The 20,860-nt window shown below is 34.3% G+C and overlaps 1 pseudogene; it reads left to right on the forward strand.

Annotated features, from left to right (window-relative positions):
* The window catches only part of LOC129492638 (large ribosomal subunit protein uL30-like 1), a 16,377-nt pseudogene extending 1,613 nt beyond the window's left edge, over positions 1–14,764 (forward strand).
* The last annotated feature ends 6,096 nt before the right edge of the window (positions 14,765–20,860 follow it).

Consider the following 20,860-nt stretch of genomic DNA (forward strand, 5'->3'; position numbering starts at 1 on the left):
TAGATATTATTGTGCAGATTTTGTATTAGAGGAAAACCCTGAAGCAGTTTCTCAAAACATGTTCAACATCGGGGAATTTCTATTGGAGAAAAACCTAATAAATGTAATGATTTTGAATGAAGAATTGTTAAAAAATGACAGCTAAAAAATCAAGAGTTCATAGTAAAATATATTTTTACAAATGCAGTAAAAGACATTTACTTCAAAATTAAGCCTATGTCAACATCAGATATTTCACAGTTGAAATAACTAAGATACTGACCCTCCAGACATTACACTGAATCAGACTGAGTGTAGAAAATTACCCAAAACTAAATTTGTCAAGTAAATTATTTGTATATAACTTTAAAATAAGAAAATTGGAGAGTTATAATTGCATTCAAATTATGCTATTTTCATTGAAAAAACTTAGTTTTTTTTTTTTTAGGAAGTTAGTAATGATATAATTAAACTCAAAAATTACTTCATGCTGTATCTTTTATTTTTATGGTCATAATAAAAATCATAGAAAAATATAAATAAAATCCAGACGTTTCTAAGTCCTGAATAAGTATTTTTAAATATTTGTTATACATTTTTCTTTGAACATGTGAACTCTGCCTGCAAACACATACAGACTTTGAATTCTGATTCACATAAAGTTAAATATACACATTAGTCTAATGATATACCTTAATTGTAATAGAATCTTAGAGTGTGTTTGTGTGTTTATGAGTTTTACTTATTTTCAGAAAAAAGAAACATTAGAACAAATTATTTTAATAAGGTGTCTAATTTACTAGAAAACTAAAAACCTCAAGAATGTTGAATGCAAATCTATACTTTTTATTTAATTCATTACTGTACGGACTCATACTTCTCCTGTTTCTTATAATTTGTTTTTTGTTTTATAGTATAAGAAGTATTCATTGTGATCTGGTTAGTAATTAATTTTCATAAAATTTAGTAGGGCACATGAAATAATTTTTAAATGTAATTCCATAAATATTATATTTATACTTTTTTAGTTAGAGCATTTCATTGTGTTCAATTGGAGAAACTTCCATAAGCCTACTATTCTTTAGTTGTTGTTCCTTTTACTTTCTGAAATTGACAGAAGTAAATTTATCTGTTGAGCCAATTTATTCAGGTAACTACTTTGGAGGCTTCATGAGTCATGAGGACTTTGGGTTTGTCTTTTTTGTTTTTTTCTGTCTGTTTTGTTTTGTTTTTTTAGACAGAGTCTCACTCTGTCACCCAGGCTGGAGTGCAGTGGGATGATCTCGGCTCACTGCAACCCCTACCTGTTGAGTTCAAACAAGTCCCCCTGTCTCAGCCTTCCCAGTAGCTGGGATTACATGTGCCTGCCATGACACCTGCCTAATTTTTCTATTTGTAGTGGAGATGGGGTTTCACCATGTTGGCCAGGCTTGTCTTGAACTCCTGACCTCAGGTGATCTGACAGTCTCAGCCTCCCAAAGTGCTGGGATTACATGTGTGAGCCATCACACCCGGCAAGGATGTTTTGATATACTGAATGTAGCAAACAAAAATGACAGTGCTTCTCATGTAACAGATGTTCCACAATATCTGCTGGAGTTAGTTTGCAAGTTCAAGTTAGAGATGGAAAATATCAGTGGTGAAGAAATAACATTGAATCTTCATGTGGAGAGAACATTACCAGGCTGCACAGCTGACACTTGAATTTGAAGATAAACTTTGCCTTTATTTTCTGATTATCTTCAGTTTTTTTTGTCTTACATGTATTCAAACTATGCATGCATCACAGACCTTCTTTTTCTGTATTATGGCTACAGTGTTCTCACTTTTATTTTTATGCCATGTCATTTCACATAGTACTTTGTAGATTATGATGAGAAAGTTGTTTTTTTTGTTTTGTTTTTTGAGATGGAGTTTCACTCTTGTTGCCCAGGCTGGACTGCAATGGCAATCTCAGGTCACCACAACCTCTGCCTCTTGGGTTTAAGTGATTCTCCTGCCTCAGCCTCCCAAGTAGCTGGGATTACAGGCATGCACCACCATGCTCGGCTAATTTTGTATTTTTAGTAGAGACAGGGTTTTTCCATGTTGGTCAGGCTGGTCTCAAACTACTGACTTCAGGTTATCTGCCCACCTCGGCCTTCCAAAGTGCTGAGATTACAGGCATGAGCTACTGCTCACAGCCCGAAAGTTGGTATTTTTAATGTACTAAAAGTTGGTTTTAACTGGAGAGTTTGATTATCAATACAACTTTGACATCAGATAAAGATAAATGCATACACAATCCACAGGGAAGAGAGTTAAATCATTTAACATTGTTTTTCTTTGTTTGTAAAAGAAAAATTTTAAAAGATTCTTACACAAAGTGTGTCAAATATAAAACATATCTTTGAAATTAAATTTCTAACAGTTAATAAGGAATTTTTAATATTTTGTGATATAGCACAACTTATGTTTCCATGCAGAATTTTCTGTATTTAACTGTGAATGTTAAAATTTGCAAAATAATAAAATTACCTGTGTAGATTTTAAATTTGAATAATGTTTGATATTGATAGTACAGTTTGAAGGAATTTTTCACTGTTATTTTGTATAATTTTTTTATTGGGTGAAGTTTAGCATAGAGTTTTTATACTTAGTCACCAAACTGTAGCCAACTCCTTGGCTGTTTTCTCTGGAAAACGTGAAGATTATGCCACTTTTTGAATTAAAAGATTTTCTGTTATTTTGCTTGCAAACTTGTTTACTGTGTTCACAGAGTGGCCAGTCATAGGACCACCAGCAATGCCTGCACTTTTACTGTCTTTCATTCCATTATCATCACCAGAAACTCCAGGAGTCCCAAACTTAAAGTAAAAGCCCTAAAGTACATTGGCCTCTCCCTGGCACTGTGCTGTGTCCAGAACATGATGTTAACTATCAGAATTTCTATGGTTATAATTGACAAATGACAAAACAGCACAAAGCCATATATTGTTAGTACTATTCAGGCAAGTTTATGACAAATGCAGACCATATTTGAAATACTGTTAACTTTCTATAAAGTTTTCAAAATATTTTAACTTGGTAGGTGAAATGGGTATTTATTCTTTAAAATATGATATTTTGAAGTATATATACATCGTCAAATGCTTAGTCATATGTAATAAATGCATTAACTCACAGAGTTAACATTTTTGCAGTGAGACCACATGGCATTGTCTTAATATTTTTCATAAATACAAATACACTATTATGCACTATAGTCACCATGCTGTACAATAAATCTCTTGAACTTATTCTTCCTATGCCACTGTAGTTATGTATTCTTTGATAGACATTTTTCCAGCCCCCCTTTTCTTCTAAATACCTTGGCACCTGGTGGTCACTGTTTTACTCTGTACTTGAAAGAGATTAAGTTTTTTAGAATCCATATGTAAGTGGAATCATGAAGTACTAGTCTTTCTGTGACTAGCTTAATTCAACTAATCTCTTCCAAATTAATCCATATTGTTGAAAATAATATAATTTTTTTAAAGATAAATCCATTTTATATATATACCATATTGTATTCATTTATGTATTAGATGTTGAGCTGTTGATTCTATATTTGGGCTATTGTGAATAGTGCTGCAAACAAAATAGAAGTGCAAGTATTTGTTCATTCTTATTCTATTTTGAATATATATCTAAAAGTGCAATTACTGTATTATATGGTAGATTGATTTTAAATTTTTTTCAGAAATCTCTTTTTTTTAAATGGCTGTCCTCATTTACATTCAAACCAATAGTGTGCAAGAATTTTCTTTACATCTTTACCAATGCTTTTTTCTTTTTCATTTTTGTAAGAATTATTGTAAGCAGAGTGATTTGACAGCTCATAGGTATTTTTTGTTGCCTTTCTCTGACAATAATTGACACTGAGCATTTTTTAATATATCTCTTGGCCATGTCTTTTCTTGAAAAATATTTAAGCCTTTTGCTCATAGTTATTTGTTTTTTGTTGTGCAGTCATTTGAGTTTCTTGCATATTTTTTATATTATCTCCTTGTCACTCAATAATTTGCAAATACTTTCTCCCATTGTTTAGTTGTTTTGTAACAATTGTATTAGATTCTGTGCAGCAGGTTTTAAATTTGAAATAATCTGACTATCCATTTTTTCTTTTGTTCTCTGGGATTTTGAGGTTAAATTTTAAAAGTCATTGCCCAGACCAATGTTGTGAGCCTTTTAGTCTATATTTTTATAGTAGTTTTAGAGTTTCCAGTCTTACGTTTAAGTAACTATTTTGAATTCTGAGATGAAGATCTCATTTTATTGCTTTGAATGTGGGTATAAAGTTTTCTCAACACCATTTATTGAAGATACTGTCTTTTCCCTAAGAAACTGTCACCTTTTTAAGTATGTTACTGCTATTTTGACAGAGGTTGCATTATATCCGTAGATCATTTTGTGTAATATAGATAGTTAACAATATTAATGCCAATTCATGAATGAGTAATATTGTCCATTTTTGTATTATTTAATATTCTTTAGAGTATAATGTAAAATGTTTCAAGTTTTTGGTTGAGTTTATTTCAAAATATAGTTGCTACAGTTATTGTGGATAAAATTGTTTTTAAATTTCATTTTGAGATAGTTGTTAGGGTATGGAAGTCCTACTGACTTTAGGATGTTGCTTTTGTGTTCTGCAAGTTTAATGAATTTAATAGTTCTGATAGTTTTTAGTAAAGTGTTCAACTTTTCTATACATAAGATTATGTCATCTTCAAACAGGATAATTTAACTTGTTTTATTAAATCTGAATTCCTTTGATTTTATTCTCTAATTTCTCTGTCTTGAGCATTTTGTACAATGTTTAGGAGGACTGAAGGAAGTGGACATCCTTGTTCTAGCTCACAGAGTAAAAGCTTACAACTTTTCCTGTTTAGTATGTTCTTAGGTGTTTTTTGCTATACATGAGATTTATTGGCTTGAGATGATTTTTTCTATACCTAATTTTTTCAAAGATTTATCATAAAGGGATGTTAAATTATGTCAAACTTTTATTCTGCATCTATTTAAATTTCAGAGTTGTGAAATCATAACTAATCCTACATAAATTTTAAAAAAAGTTTTAAAGACTACTATGAATATCACTGCATGCAAATTACAAAAATTATAGAAAATAAATAATCTTCTGAATACCTACAACTCTCCAAGATTGAACCAGAAGAAACAGAAGTCTTGAACAGAGCAAAAATGTATGAAATGTATAATGAGATTGAATAAGTAATACAAAACATACCAATCATGAAAAGCCCTGGATGGCTGGGCGTGGTGGCTCATGCCTGTGATCCCAACACTTTGAGAGGCCGAGGCAGGTGGATCACCTGAGGTTGGGAGCTCAAGACCAGCCTGAAAAACAGGGAGAAACCCTGTCTCTACTAAGAATACAAAAATTAGCCAGGCGTGGTGGCACATGCCTGTAATCCCAACTATTTTGGAGGCTGAGGCAGGAGAATTGCCTCAACCCGGGTGGTGGAGGTTGTGGTGAGCTGAGATCACGCCATTGCACTCCAGCCTGGGCAACAAGAGTGAAACTCTGTCTCAGCATAATAATAATAATAAGCCCTGGATCAGATGAATTCACAGCCAAATTCTACCACATATACAAAGATGAACTTGTACTAACTCTACTGAATGTATTCCAAGAAAATCAAGGTGAGATTCCACCCTAACTCATTATATGAAATCAGTATTTTCTTGATACTAGAATCTAGTGAAGACACAACAACAAAAGAAAAACACAGGCCAATATTCCTGTGAACATTAAAACAAATTCTCCATGAAATACCAGCAAGCTGAGTTCATGAGCAAATAAAAAAGTATTTTGCCACAATCGTGAGTTTTATTCTGTGTATTCAAGAATGTTTCATTATATGCATGTCAATAAGTGCAATTTACCTTGTAAAAATAATAACAAAAAGATATATGGTTAACAAAATAGATGCAGAAAAAGCACTCAAGAAAATCCAGTATTTATGAAAATATTCTCAACAAACTAGGCAATGACAAAACATACCTCAAAAAAGTAAGAGTCATCTATTCCAGATTCTCAGCCAACATCATATGGAACAAGCCAGTGTGGATGCATTCTTCTTATGAATAGAAAGAAGACCAGAATTCTACTCTAAACCCTCCTATCAACATAGTTCTGGAAGTCCTAGCCAGAGCAATCTGACAAAATAAAAGGCATTTATATAACAATAGAGAAAGTCAAATTATCTTCACTGATGACATAATTTTCTACCTAAATTTCACCAAAAGACTCCTAAGCCTAAAAATGACTTCAGCAAAGCCTCAGAATATAAAATCAATGTAGACAAATGAATAGCATTTCTGCACACCAATACCATTGAAGCTGAGAACAAAATTAAGAACATGGTTCTATTTACAATAGACACTAACAAAAAACAATACCTAGAAATAACATTAAATCAAGGAAGTAAAATATCTCTACAAGGAGAACCACACAATACTGCTGAAAGAAATTAGAGACAACCTAAATATTAATGGAAAAGCATTCCATGCTCATTGAATTGAATAATCAATATAATTGAAATGTCTAGGCTGACTAAAGCAACCTACAGATTAAGTGTTATTTCTATCATACTATCAATGCCATTTTTTATAGGAAAAAAATACTATTCTAAAGTTCATATGGAAATAGCCAAGGCAACTTTATGCCAAAACTAAGAACCTAGAGGCCTCCCATTACCTGAGTTCAAACTGTACTACAAGCTACAGTTACCAGTGTAACACGATTCTGTTACAGTAATATACATGTAGACCCCTGGAACAGATGAGAGAGCCCTTAAATAAAGGTACACTTCTACAACCAACTTATTTTTGACAAAGTCAACAGAAATAGATGAATGGGAATTAACTCCCTATTCAATAAATGGTACTGAGAAAACTGGTTAGTCATGTGCAGAAGAAGAAAACTGGACCCCTACCTCTTACCATATAAAAAAACATGACTAAAGATAGATTAATAACTGTGAGACTTCAAGCTATAGAAATCCTAGATGAACACCTAGAAATTGTTCTAGATACTGGCCCCTAAGGAAAATTTATGACTAACATTTTAAAAGTGAGTGCAACACAAAAATAAAAAATTACATCTAATTAAAGAGCTTCTACACAGCAAAAGAAACTGTTAGTCAAGTAAACAGACAACCTGCATTATGGAATTAAATATTTGTAAACTGCATATAAAAAGGATTAACATGCAGAATTTAAGAGAAACTTAATAAAAAAGGAGACAAATGAAATAGGCACTTCTCAAAGGAAGACCTAGGAGCTGGCAATAAACATGCAAAAAATTGCTCAGTATTCATAATCATCAGAGTGATGTACATCAAAATGACAGTGTGGTACCATTTTACACCAGTTAGAGTTGCTGTTATTAAAAAGTGAAAAAACAGATGTTGTAGTTTTGAAGAAAAGGAAATTATTATTATTATTTTTTGAGACAGAGTCTCACTCTGTCGCCCAGGCTGGAGTGCAGTGGCGCAATCTCGGCTCACTGCAAGCTCCGTCTCCCGGGTTCACACCATTCTCCTGCCTCAGCCTCTCCGAGTAGCTGGGACTGCAGGCACTCGCCACCATGCCCAGCTAATTTTTTGGATATTTTTAGTAGAGACAGGGTTTCACTGTGGTCTCGATCTGACCTTGTGATCCGCTCGCCTCGGCCTCCCAAAGTGCTGGGATTACAAGTGTGAGCCGCCACGCCTGGCCCAAAAAGGAGACTTTTTACACTTGGTGAGAATGCAAATTAATTCAGCTCCTGTGGAAAGCAGTTTGGAGATTTCTCAAAGAACTAAAAATAAAGTTGCCATTTGACCCACCAACCTCATCAGTGGGTGTATAGCCAAAGGAGAATAAAGTAGTTTGCCAAGAAGACACTAAACAATCACATGTTTATTGCAGCACTATTTACAAAAGCAAAGACATATGATTAAACTAGGTACTTAGGAATCTTAGATTGGATAAGAATAATGAGGTACTTATACACCATGCAATACTATGCAGCCACAGAAAATAACAAAGTAATTTTTTGTGCAGCAACGTGTACAGCAGAAGGCCATATTCTAAGCAAATTAATACAAATCAGAAAAATAAATACCACATGTTCTCACTTATATGTGGAAGCTAAACATTGGGTGCACATGGAAACAAAGATGGAAACACTGGGAATTTTAAAAAGAAAAAAAGAAGGGAGACAAGTATTGAGAAACTATCAGATATGATATATACTGCTTGGGAAATGGGATTATTAAGTGCCCAAACCTCAACATCATGCAATATACCAATGTTGCAAAACTGCATATGTACCTTCTGAATTTAAAATAAAAATAATAAAATGCTTTGTGGTATAATGACATGTTAGATTTCTCTAGTTCTGGGTTAATAGTTGTAATTAGTGGTGAAAGAATTATTTATGCCTTTAAGGCATAGGAATGAATGTTTGTTTACCAGGTCTCTTTGCATTCTATAAGCTACTATATCTGAAAGCTCTTGGACTATAACCTGAGAAGTGTTATATTCCTAAGTATGAAGCTAAAATATATGACTCTACATCTTTATCATTTATTCTCTGTACTGTAGACTATAGAGTTAATTTGTAACTCTACTCTTTTTGGGGAAAAATTGTATGTTTAATCCCATTTTTTTTCAGAATGAACCATTTTTGAAAATGTGAGGCTGTGAAAATCATGCTAAATTGCTGAATTAGGAAAAGGAAACATTTTTAGAAAACGCGTAAAAGTCTTACTGCCATAGCTCAAAAATGATGAAATAGACAGTGTGGGTTATTCAAGACCTACATTGCTGCAAATGCTCACTCCATCACAATCATTCTGGTAAAAAAAGGAACAATGGGTTAAGAAGGTTTAGAATACTTTTTGATTCAATTGCGGTGTTAGATTTCTGTTTTTATTATTTGCCATATAGAAGTCTGTACTTCAACAAAAGATGCCATGAATTTCAAGTTAATATGCTCACACATATATTCTCCCTAGAAGGGTACTAATGTGTTTGAATCGAAATGTAGCATTTCTGGCTAGGCGCGATGGCTCATGCACGTAATCCCTGCACTTTGGGAGGCCAAGGTGGGCGAATCACCTGAGGCCAATGAGATCAGGCTGGCCAACATGGTGAAACCCCGTCTCTCCTAAACATACAAAATTAGCTTGGCATAGTTATGCACACCTGTAACCCCATCTACTTGAGAGTCTGAGGCAGGAGAATCGCTTGAGCCCAGGAGGCAGAGGTTGCAGTGAGCCAAGATTGCACCATTGCACTCCAGCTTGGGTGACAAGAGTGACTGCATCTCAACAACAACAACAAAGAAAATGTAGCACTTCTGGCCTTTCTTGTGCTGCTCTGTTTGTGTGAAATAGGAAGGCAGAAAGTAAAGCGGAGTCAATCATGACATTTCTAGTTTCTACAGTGACAGCATCTAAAATCTAGTGTTGTCAACTAGAAATAATGATAGTATTTAAAAACTGAGAAAAAACAATTCTTTATATTTTTAGTTTACATTTTATAGTTTATAAAAATTTAGTTTCTGAATTATTAAACAACTTGAACATGCAGATACATAAAATTTCATCTGCATGATACTATTAATATTTTAATTATGTATGATTTTGAGTCACAGTTGCCTCACTGGATCTACCTGAAAGCAGTAGTTTATTTTCTAAGTATAAATAGAAAACAAGTTTTCCATAATCCTAAGTATACAGATCTTTTAAGATTAGCACTATGATTATATCTGAATAAAATTTATAGATTTCAAGTAACAGAAATTTTGTTTTTAATAGATGTGAAAAAGCAATGAGAAGTTGTTAAAATGAGTTTTTTAAAAAACTTCATGTGTTCAGTAAATAACATTTAAAACCACATTGTAAGTGACTGACCAGTAATTGCAATCTATTTTATTTTAGTCACTGAGAAAACTTAATATTGTTTAACTATTCAACAAAAGTATTTTTATATTATTGTTTTTGAAACTTTCAGAAACTAGATCACTCAATGGATGATGATGTGCGTGCAGACCACAAATACTCTATATAATAATAGGCTCATTTTAGCTTTTAATATAAAAATTCAGTATCTTTTAAAAGTAAAATTATTGCCTTTTTAAGTCAGAAGAGGGATATCATTGTTAGAATTAGTCTACCAAATTAGTTGTTTTAGACTTAATAATAAGTAAACTGAAAATCAAGTTCTACATACTAGCTAAGGGTTAAAAAATGGTATTTAAGTTTCTCTTTATTTTTACTAAATTAGAAAACTTAAAGCCAAAATGTGAGGTCAGGAATGAAAACAAGCATTGGATTAGAGTGTGTTTGGCATAATGGTTAAGATTGAAACTAAGTATCAGCTGAGTCCTGATTGCATCCCAGGTCAGCCACTTGTGGGCTGTATGACCTGAATAGTTTTATGTCCTCTCTGTGCTTGACTCCTCAGCTGTACACTGAGGATAATACGGCCAAAATCCTAGGGTTTTGGTAAAATTGAAGCAATTAATGCAGATAAACGTGCCAGAAGACCACTCAGCACATAGCAAGTGTATGGACAATTTATAAGCTCTTATTTGTTGATTCTGTTAGGTCATGATAAATGCTAGTCCTGAAAACAAGGTGGCCACATTAGTAGTTTCTAACTCATTTTCATTCTTATCATTCAGTCTGTGGTAAAATAGAGTTTGGCAAATTCCCATATATTCATATACAGCATGGATATAAATATGAAAAGATTTATTATTGAGTACTATTCACACTCCAGTAACATTAGATAAATAGGCATTTAAATGCTGGGTGTTTGTCAATTTTAAAATTAGAGAAGGAGGCAAATTGTTTTTTCATCTATTTAATAAATTTGTTAGGTTCATTTGTTAAATTTAAATGTAGTTTAAAAATATAAATTCAAATAACTTTTCTTCTCTAAAAAGTGAAGGAAATTATTTATTTAGACATTTAGAGAATTTTAAACAGTTACGTTAGAGTCTTTTAAAGTATTATATTGTTTTGAATATTAAAAATCAACATTTTATTCCTGAGTGTTGGGTTCAGACTATTCATGATATTAAAAGTTTACTTACCTACATCACGAAATGAGCAAGCCAGTTGAAATAAAAATAGATGTGTGTATGTTTCCTGGAATTTTAAGATGAAAGAACATTTTTTCTCTAACCTAATTTCTTAAAGTTTTTCTCTTTTTTTAATTACTAGTGTTTTAGATTGACAAAGATGTATACATTTATGGGATTCAATGGGATGTTTTAATATAGGTATATAATATGAAATAAGCCATGTTAAATAACATTTATCAGCTCACTTAGCAATCATTTTTTGTAGTGAGACATTTGAAATTTACTCTCGGTTAGTTTGAAATATATAATATATTACAGTTTACTATCGTCATGCTGCTGTGTAATAGATCTCAAAACCTATTTTCCCTGTCTATTTGAAACCTTGTACCCTTTGATCAACAACTTCTCATTTTTTTCCCACCACTCCCAGCCTCTAATAACCATTATTCCACTTTCTACTTTTTGAGTTAAACTTTGTTAGATTCTACATATAAATGAGATCATGCAGTATTTGTCTTTCTTTGTCAGGTTTATTCCTTCTAGCATAATGTCCTCCAAATTTATCTATATTGTTTTAAATAATAGGATTTACCCCTTTTTAAGACTAAACAGTATTCCATTGTGTATCTATACCACATTTAAGAAAATTAATTTAAATATGTTAATATATATATCTATTGGTTTGAAAAAATCGTGTTATTTAAGGCTATTTTGTGTCAATGCAGGTGTGTCTCAGATGACTAGAAGTGAAACCTTATGCCTTGGAATTGCCAGATAAACATTCCTTGGCCTTTGTTGTATACATTGAAAGGATTGATGGCATGAGTTTACTGATGCAGAGAACCATTGCAAGCCTTCACCTACAGAAAATTTTTAGACGTGTGTTTGTAAAAGTCACCCTGCAGAACCTAAAAATCTGCTTATAGTGGAAGCTTATATAGTGGAACCTCATGGGACCTGGGGATTTCCAAATCTGAAGTCTATCCAGGAACTCGTTTTGAAACGTGGACAAGCCAAGGTCAAGAATAAGACCATGCCTCTCACATACAACACAGTGATTGAGGAGCATCTGGGGAAGTTTGGTGTCATTTGCTTGGAAGACTAGTCATGAAATTGCCTTTCCAGAGAAGCATTTCCAGGAGATCTAATGGTTCTTATGCCCTTTTCTCCTCTCAGTGGCCTGTCATGCTACCAAAAATAGAATAGGCTTCCTCCAGGAGATTGGCACACCTGGCTATCAAGATGAATGCATCAAGCAGCGTATCCACCAGCTGAACTAGACCCAGGTGCCAAAGCTGCAGTGAATTTTTATCAATGAAGTTGAAAGGTGTTTTTGGTTTTTTGGAGAATTTTTATCAAGTATCTTCAGAGAAGATTATTTCCTGGTTTATCTTCAAAAACAGGAAAGGAAGGGCCAAAGAAAAGACAGTAGCTTATGTCCATGGAAAGTAACTCTCATTACAGTCTAGTTCCAAGGAAAATTTCCAGAGTTTTCTACATCGGCTGCCACCTCATCAGAAAGCAGCACATTCTATGGAGGAAGGAGTCCTGCTTTGTTCCATCTTCTATTCTAGGGTTTAATGTTGGCAAACGAGTAACTCTAGCATTTGTACAAGGCTCCCTAAGACTCCTGCAGCAGGCAACCAAGCACAGGGACGTAATTGAATCTGGAGATTCCTGGGGACTTGTTTTGAAAAAGACATGAAATACACATAGGAAGAAAGGCACAAAAATAAATATTCTCTTGTCTCTACTGTGAGTCTATGTTCCAACTTTTCAGTGATGGCTTTGAGAGCTCTCAGACTTGAGTGGCTCTAAGTGTATCTGGTGGCTTTTGTATTCTAACCTGAAACTGGCTTAGTACTTTTTCCTAAAACCTCAAGATTTGAGAATGGGGAACCCTTCACCAGAAAAACATGTATAAACTCAAAATGTTGCTTGCAGTTCTATGGTGTTTAGACCCTTCTCAGATACCTGTGCACCTTAAGGTTTTGTTTGTTTTGTTTTTTGTTTTCGTCTTTGTTTTGAGACACTCTGTTGCCCAGGCTGGAGTGCAATGGCATGATCTAAGCTCACTGCAGCCTCCATCTTCTGGGTTGAAGTGATTCTCCTGCCTCAGCCTCCCAAGTAGCTGGGATTACAGGCATGCACCATCATGACTGGCTAATTTTTGTATTTTTAGTAGAGATGGAGACAGAGTTTTCACCATGTTGGCCAGGCTAGTCTTGAACTCCTGACCCCAAGTGATCCACCCGCCTCTGCCTCCCAAAGTGCTGGGAATAGAGGCATGAGCAACCGCACCCAGCCCTTGTGTACCTTATGTGAGGAAGTCCTGTTCTTAATCAGGATCTGTCACGCAGACCCTGATCTTGCTACTCTGGTTCCATGTCCTGTGGAAGACCAAAGCTTACCAAGATAGCTTTTTCCCTTCATGGTGGCAGATAGTGTTACTCCCTGCACCACCTATGCCCACCATTTCTCCCCCTGGGCTTCAGGATAGAATTACTTGGTTTTTCTGATGATCAGCACTCTCCCTTAAAACGCAAATCAGGAAGGAATTAACAATTTTCTTCGTTTGGCATGAATGAAATTAGCACTGTTTGGCTTTGTAGGCCCCAGACAGGCAGGCAGCTTAATTTTTTCCTTCCATATTTTAGTCTGCAGAAGTATTGCCCCTTGTCCTGCTGATAATGACATAGTAGCTAGTAGATCAGCAACTGGGCAGCTGGGGATTTTAATCCTGAAAACAGTGGGTCTGATACTGCTTGTGTTTTTTTCAGTGTCCACCCCAAGTGGGTCTTCCTGCTACAGTCTTCACTTAGTTACCCCCGACTTGCCGTCTGAGCAGTTGGTGAGGATGTGCCAGGCCTAGGTTAAACTTGGAAACATGCTTGACCATTCTATTCCCTGCTCCTTTCGGATCAGTTTGGCTGCAATTTTGGCTCCTGGGACCCTCAAGCACAGCTGGGAAATCAAGTTAGAGGTGTAACTGCCTTAAAATATGCCCACTCATGAGATAATTAGATTGGTTCTCTCCAGAGGTAACCTGCCAAGAAGAGATGCTATAGATGCTACTCTTATACTGTAAAACATTGTGAAATCAGATTACTTTAAAATGATGTATTACAAACTTATGGAAGAAGCGGTTGTGACCATGGAAGCCCAAGGCTTATATCCCAGCTCTGTGTTACACTAAATATGAGTACTTTGTTTCCACTCTTGTCTATAAAATGGGAGCTAATATCCTCCAACCTGTTTGCCTGACATGGTGGTTAAAAAGATTAAGCAAAACAATAGTTTGTAATTTCTTCTGTCAGAGCAAACTGATGGTAAATAAATAAAATGGAGTAAGTTGATTAAAAATAAATTTTTTGAAAAAATAAGAAAAACCGTAAACATGTTTGTAATTTATAATTGTATACAAATTAAAGATGTTTTAAAAATTAATCAAATTCACATCTTTGAATGGCTTGGCATAATTGCCATGTTTTTTAAAATGGCTAGATTACTAACAAAAAGCAAAGAAAAGATTTTGGTTTTGCTCAATCATTACATTTTTGACCTTCTAAATCTAAAATACTGCCAAAAGGATTTGAAGGGAATATTTTTTAGGTGGCTTCTTAGGGTTTCCAATGCAATACAAGAAGAATTTTGATAGGCCAAAAAAAAAATGCATTCTATGTACACAAATTTCTCTTCTCTGATTTGCTTTAACATTGAAAATTGAAGATTGAAAATTTAGTATCTCAACATACAGTAAAAATATTTATTTTTCAGTCAAGCAAATAATTCTATAAAACTAATGGGTAACAGAGGCCATTAGCTGCCAAAAAAAAAATGGGAGGCGGAGCTTGCAGTGAGCCGAGACTGCGCCACTGCACTCCAGCCTGGGCGACAGAGCTAGACTCCGTCTCAAAAAAAAAAAAAAAAAAAAAAAAAAAAAATAGTATGACTATATTCAGTAAGTATCTAGCCATGCAATTGACAGCCCAATTAAATTAAATCCCCAATATGTGCAAGTGAAAAGCATTTATGTGCAATGTGCTGCACCTCCAGTTAGCACCTTCTTCTGCTTGTTTACAGAGATACCAATTATCCCTGGGTAACTCAGGGTAAATACTGGGAACTGAGAATGCTGTGTGCAGAGTGATTGCTGGGAATATGTTTAATGCATTTCTTCCATATTAAAAAAAATTCATGACTCCTCAAAAAGGCTTTTAGTAAAAGATTGTTTATTTTTAGTGCTCAATTCGTGGAAATTTATTCCAGGTAAGTCAGAGACACTAAAATGTCAACCAAATTTTATAAAACATATTTGAATGAGATCAAGTCTTAGGTGAAAATTTTATTAGTAAATTTAGAGAAAAATTAAACACCAATACTTTGGGCCAAATAACAGTGTTTGGCATAGGAGTACCACCCAAACAAATGCTCTTCATCACCATCATCGTTAAAGTAGCAATAGCAACACATGCTTTCTTGGAACCAGCTGGCCTGTTTTCACTTACATAAAGTGGTGAGTGCATTGAAATAGTGAAGGAGGGTAATATAAATTGAATGCTTCTATGGAATACAATTTTTAATAAGCATTTGTTGTAGAACTATAGATGAGACTATTTGTATGAAGTTATATTTTTACTTTATTAACAGAATAACTTCATTCACAATATTCTTATTTCAGATACTATTCCTTTTTCTCCTGTATATTTGCTAACTTTGGGTCAAATATTACCTGAGCTCAATAATGAATATTTATTTCACCATGAGCATTTTATTACTGATGAATATTAATATTTTGCCTAACATACATTAGCTTTTGGTGAAGTTTTTTTTCAGTGTGTTGTTTATTGCTGAGAAGTGTCCATTCTGCCAAGAAGCTGCTATTATCAGCTCTATCCACACTGACTAATAGTGAGTGAAAGTGATTGTGTGGATAAGAAGTAAATGAGTCTTTTCTGTATCTCTTGTATTTATTGGCTGAAGAAAGAGGAGGATGCAGATATAAAATGAAAGAAGATATCCCAAAAATATCATGAAGAAGTCATCTTAACCAGAAAAAAAAAGCAGGGGACGGTTATGTCAGCAGAAAAAAATATTATTTTGATAAGCCTCTGAAATATTAGTATACAACCTGCATTGCTTTAACAAATATATTATTTCTTGAGTTTTTATTCTTCAGGATATGATTTAATTCCCTGGTGAATCAAAACTGAGAGGAGAATAACTTATTTGTTGAAGTAAGAGTTGTAGAGAAGATCCATTACTTTTGAACAATATCTCCTTCACCCCCAACCCCAGTCATCATTCTACTTTCTGCCTTTATGAGTTTGAATTTTTTTATACTCTACATAGAAATGAGATCATATGGTATTTTTTTTCTGTGCTGGCTCATTTCATGTAGCATAATGTTTCCCAGGTTCATCAGTGTTGTGGAAAATAACAAGATTTCCTATCATCCCATTGTGTAAATATATCACATTTTCTTTATCCATTCACCTGTTGATGGATACTTAACTTGATTTTATATCTTAGCTATTGTGAATAGTCCAATTCCTTCTCTTTCATTTGTGTTTATCTTTATTCCTACCCTTTTTTATTTCCAGGAATATTTTAATTTTAAAATATAAATTATAATTGTTAAATACCTTCATTTCTATGCCTTCTTTTTGGTTAATAATATGACTGATTGAAAAATAAGTTTAAAAAAATACTTGGATTAAAGCCATTACTTCATTAGTAACAAAATTTGAGAAAAAAAGGTAATGAAAATCAACATCGATTAGTGAAATAATAATTAGCCCCCGTAGTTATTTTCTCTTCCACCTAACATGAAAGCTGCCTCTTTGTGTCATTCTCCCAGTGGTGAGAAAGAGGCTTCTGATCAAACTGGTCAGCATAGAATTTTGTAAAATTTACTCTTTTGATCTGAAAATTAAACTAATCTAATACCAGTAAAGTTCCTTTTTTTTCTTTAATTTGAGATAGAGTCTTGCTCTGTCACCTAGGCTGGAGTGCAATGGCACGATCTCGGCTCACTGCAACCTCCGCCTCCTGGGTTCAAACGATTCTCCTGCATCAGCCTCCCTGGTAGCTGTGATTACAGGTGTGAGCCACCACGCCCAGCTAAATTTTTTTTTGTATTTTAAGTAGAGACAGGGTTTTACCATGTTACCTAGGCTGATCTCGAACTCCTGATCTCAGGTGATCCGCCCACCTCGGCCTCCCAAAGTGCTGGGATTACAGGTGTGAGCCACCACGCCTGGCCGATTTTTTAATATGTATTGTTTTACTCTATTCTGTTTAAATTCTTAAGAAAATCTAAGCTGACAAAGCATGCATTTAATTTTTTTGGAAATTAAAATCACTTTAAAGCATTTTTTTAGGAATTAAAACTAAAAATAATTTTAGATTCTTAGAAAACATCTCTCAAATACTTCAAGTTACTTTCCTCTGACAGTACATATTTTTTTTATATTGCTATGAAACAGCTTTGGTTGTTTTTTGTGGCCAACTCCATCATTTCCATTCTATTTTGTAGTACAGTACTTATGCTATGCATTTTACATTTTAAAAGTTATAGTCCATGGAATGTAATTTTCAAACAATTGACAAACCTTTTTCCATGTAAAACTATCTGCTTAATTAGCACTTTATTTTCACTCTTCAAACTCATTTTAATTGGCTGAAAAGCAAAAGGACCGTTAAGTGAGTGTGCTGGGCTGGTCCTCTTTAGTGTCCATCTATTCAAATTCACACAGGTAATCTTCTGATGAAAGAGGATGCACTTCAACAGCAATGTGGAACACATGTAAAAAAAGAGAAAACACTGCCTTTCAGGAAAACGAGTTAATTGTTCTTATTCTGTGTGTATGTTGATTGTAAGGTTGAGAATAAAGACTAAAGTGAGAGAGAGAGAGAATACTTTACATTAGTAGTGCAATGCAGTGCAGATCCTATACAACCTTCTTGTTTGTCAAACATAACCTGAATGGTTTTGTTAAGTATTATGTTGCTGTACCCATCACTTATTGGACTCTGATGATCATTTTCTACTTTATCAATTTAAATATGCACTAAACATCATCCAGAGTCCTGTCCTTGATGTTCAAGTGCTTAGACATAAAGCTATTAAAATATTATTGATAAAAAGATGAGGTTTTATTTATTTTACTACAGAGCATTTGATGCTAGTAAGCTTAAGTCCCTTGAACCTTTGAAAACATGCTTTAGGTTTTCCTTCACTTGGAAAGCCAAATTTGGTTAAGAGTAATAAAACAATAAACTTGAATATAAATCATTTTGTAATTGAACCCAAATTATTAAATATTACATTTGATAAATGAATTTGTGTCAGAAATGTTTTTAAAATTTTGAATAGTGTGATAAAGCTTAAACTCAAGAAATATACATGCTTTTATGACAAATCATTTTCTGATTATTTAAAGTTTCAATTTTGCAGTGTTATATAGTAGACTTCAGTACAAGTTGGTTGTGTTTAAAATGTGAATACTAACATATCAGAGAAAAAAATGTTAATAATAAAAATATGAAACAAAGCATGATTATAGTGATGGTCATTGGAGACCTCGGGTGTTTTTTTTTTCTTAGTTAAAAATATTTAAACAAGAGACACACAACAAAGCAGATGCAGCATAGAGTAATTTGTTGCAAAGTAGAAAGACTGTTTTAAAAGTTAGGTGCAGAATAGCCAGTACATTCTGAGAAAAAAAGGATTCATGGTGGACTACTTATAAGAATGAGACAGCAGATGTGTGGTATTATTTCTGAGGGCTCTGTTCTGTTCCATTGGTCTGTATCTCTGTTTTGGTACCAGTACCATGCTGTTTTGGTTACTGTAGCCTTGTAGTATAGTTTGAAGTCAGGTAGTGTGATGCCTCCAGCTTTTTTCTTTTGGCTTATGATTGTCTTGGCAATGTGGGCTCTTTTTTGGTTCCATATGAACTTTAGTTTTTCCAATTCTGTGAAGAAAGTCATTGGTAGCTTGATGGGGATGGCACTGAATCTATAAATTACCTTGGTCAGTATGGTCATTTTCACAATATTGATTCTTCCTATCCATGAGCATAGAATGTTCTTCCATTTGTTTGTGTCCTCTTTTATTTCATTAAGCAGTGGTTTGTAGTTCTCCTTGAAGAGGTCCTTCACATCCCTTGTAAGTTGGATTCGTAGATACTTTATTCTCTTTGAAGCAATTGTGAATAGGAGTTCACTCATGATTTGGCTCTCTGTTTGTCTGTTATTGGTGTATAAGAATGCTTGTGATTTTTGCAATTCATTTTGCATCCTGAGACTTTGCTGAAGTTACTTATCAGCTTAACGAGATTTGGGGCTACAATCATCTGATCTTTGACAAACCTGACAAAAACAAGCAATGGGGAAAGGATTCCCTATTTAATAAATAGTGCTGGGAAAACTGGCTAGCCATATGTAGAAAGCTGAAACTGGATCCCTTCCTTACACTTTATACAGAAATTAATTCAAGATGGATTAAAGACTTAAATGTTAGACCTAAAACCATAAAAACCCTAAAAGAAAACCTAGGCAATACCATTCAGGACATAGGCATGGGCAAGGACTTCATGTCTAAAACACCCAAAGCAATGGCAACAAAAGCCAAAATTGACAAGTGGGATCTAATTAATCTAAAGAGCTTCTGCACAGCAAAAGAAACGACCATCAGAGGGAACAGGCAACCTACAGAATAGGAGAAAATTTTTACAATCTACCAATCTGACAAAGGGCTAATAGCCGGAATCTACAAAGAACTTAAACAAATTTACAAGAAAAAAATCAAACAACCCCATCAAAAAGTGGGCAATGGATATGAACAGACACTTCTCAAAAGAAGACATTTATGCAGCCAAAAAACACATGAAAAAATGTTCATCATCACTGGGCATCAGAGAAATGCAAATCAAAACCACAATCAGATACCATCTCACACCAGTTAGAATGGCGATCATTAAAAAGTCAGGAAACAACAGGTGCTGGAGAGGATGTGGAGAAATAGGAACACTTTTACACTGTTGGTGGGACTGTAAACTAGTTCTACCATTGTGGAAGACAGTGCGGCAATTCCCCAAGGATCTAGAACTAGAAATACCCTTTGACCCAGACTTCCCATTAGTGGGTATATACCCAAAGGATTATAAATCATGCTGCTATAAAGACACATGTACACGTATGTTTATTGCGGCAGTATTCACAATAGCAAAGACTTGGAACCAACCCAAATGTCCAACAATGATAGACTGGATTAAGAAAATGTGGCACATATACACCATGGAATACTATGCAGCCATAAAAAACGATGAGTTCTTGTCCTTTGTAGGGACATGGGTGAAGCTGGAAGCCATCATTCTGAGCAAACTATCGCAAGGACAGAAAACCAAACACCGCATGTTCTCACTCATAGTTGGGAACTGAACAATGAGAACACTTGGACACAGTGGGGGGAACATCACACAATGGGGCCTGTCGTGGGGTGGGGGGAGGCGGGAGGGAGGCATTAGGAGATATGCGTAATGTAAATGACGAGTTAATGGGTGCAGCACATGTATACATATGTAACAAACCTTCACGTTGTGCACATGTACCCTAGAACTTAAAGTATAATAAAAAATAAATAAATAATGGTAATGTTCACAAAAAAAGAATGAAACAGCAAAAATTGTAACTATGGAGACTCCATGGGAGTCATATATTTATTAGGAGGTGGGAAGAGATGTTACTAGTAAG

The sequence above is a fragment of the Symphalangus syndactylus genome, chromosome 11, assembly GCF_028878055.3.
Source record: "Symphalangus syndactylus isolate Jambi chromosome 11, NHGRI_mSymSyn1-v2.1_pri, whole genome shotgun sequence".
Lineage (NCBI taxonomy): Eukaryota > Metazoa > Chordata > Mammalia > Primates > Hylobatidae > Symphalangus > Symphalangus syndactylus.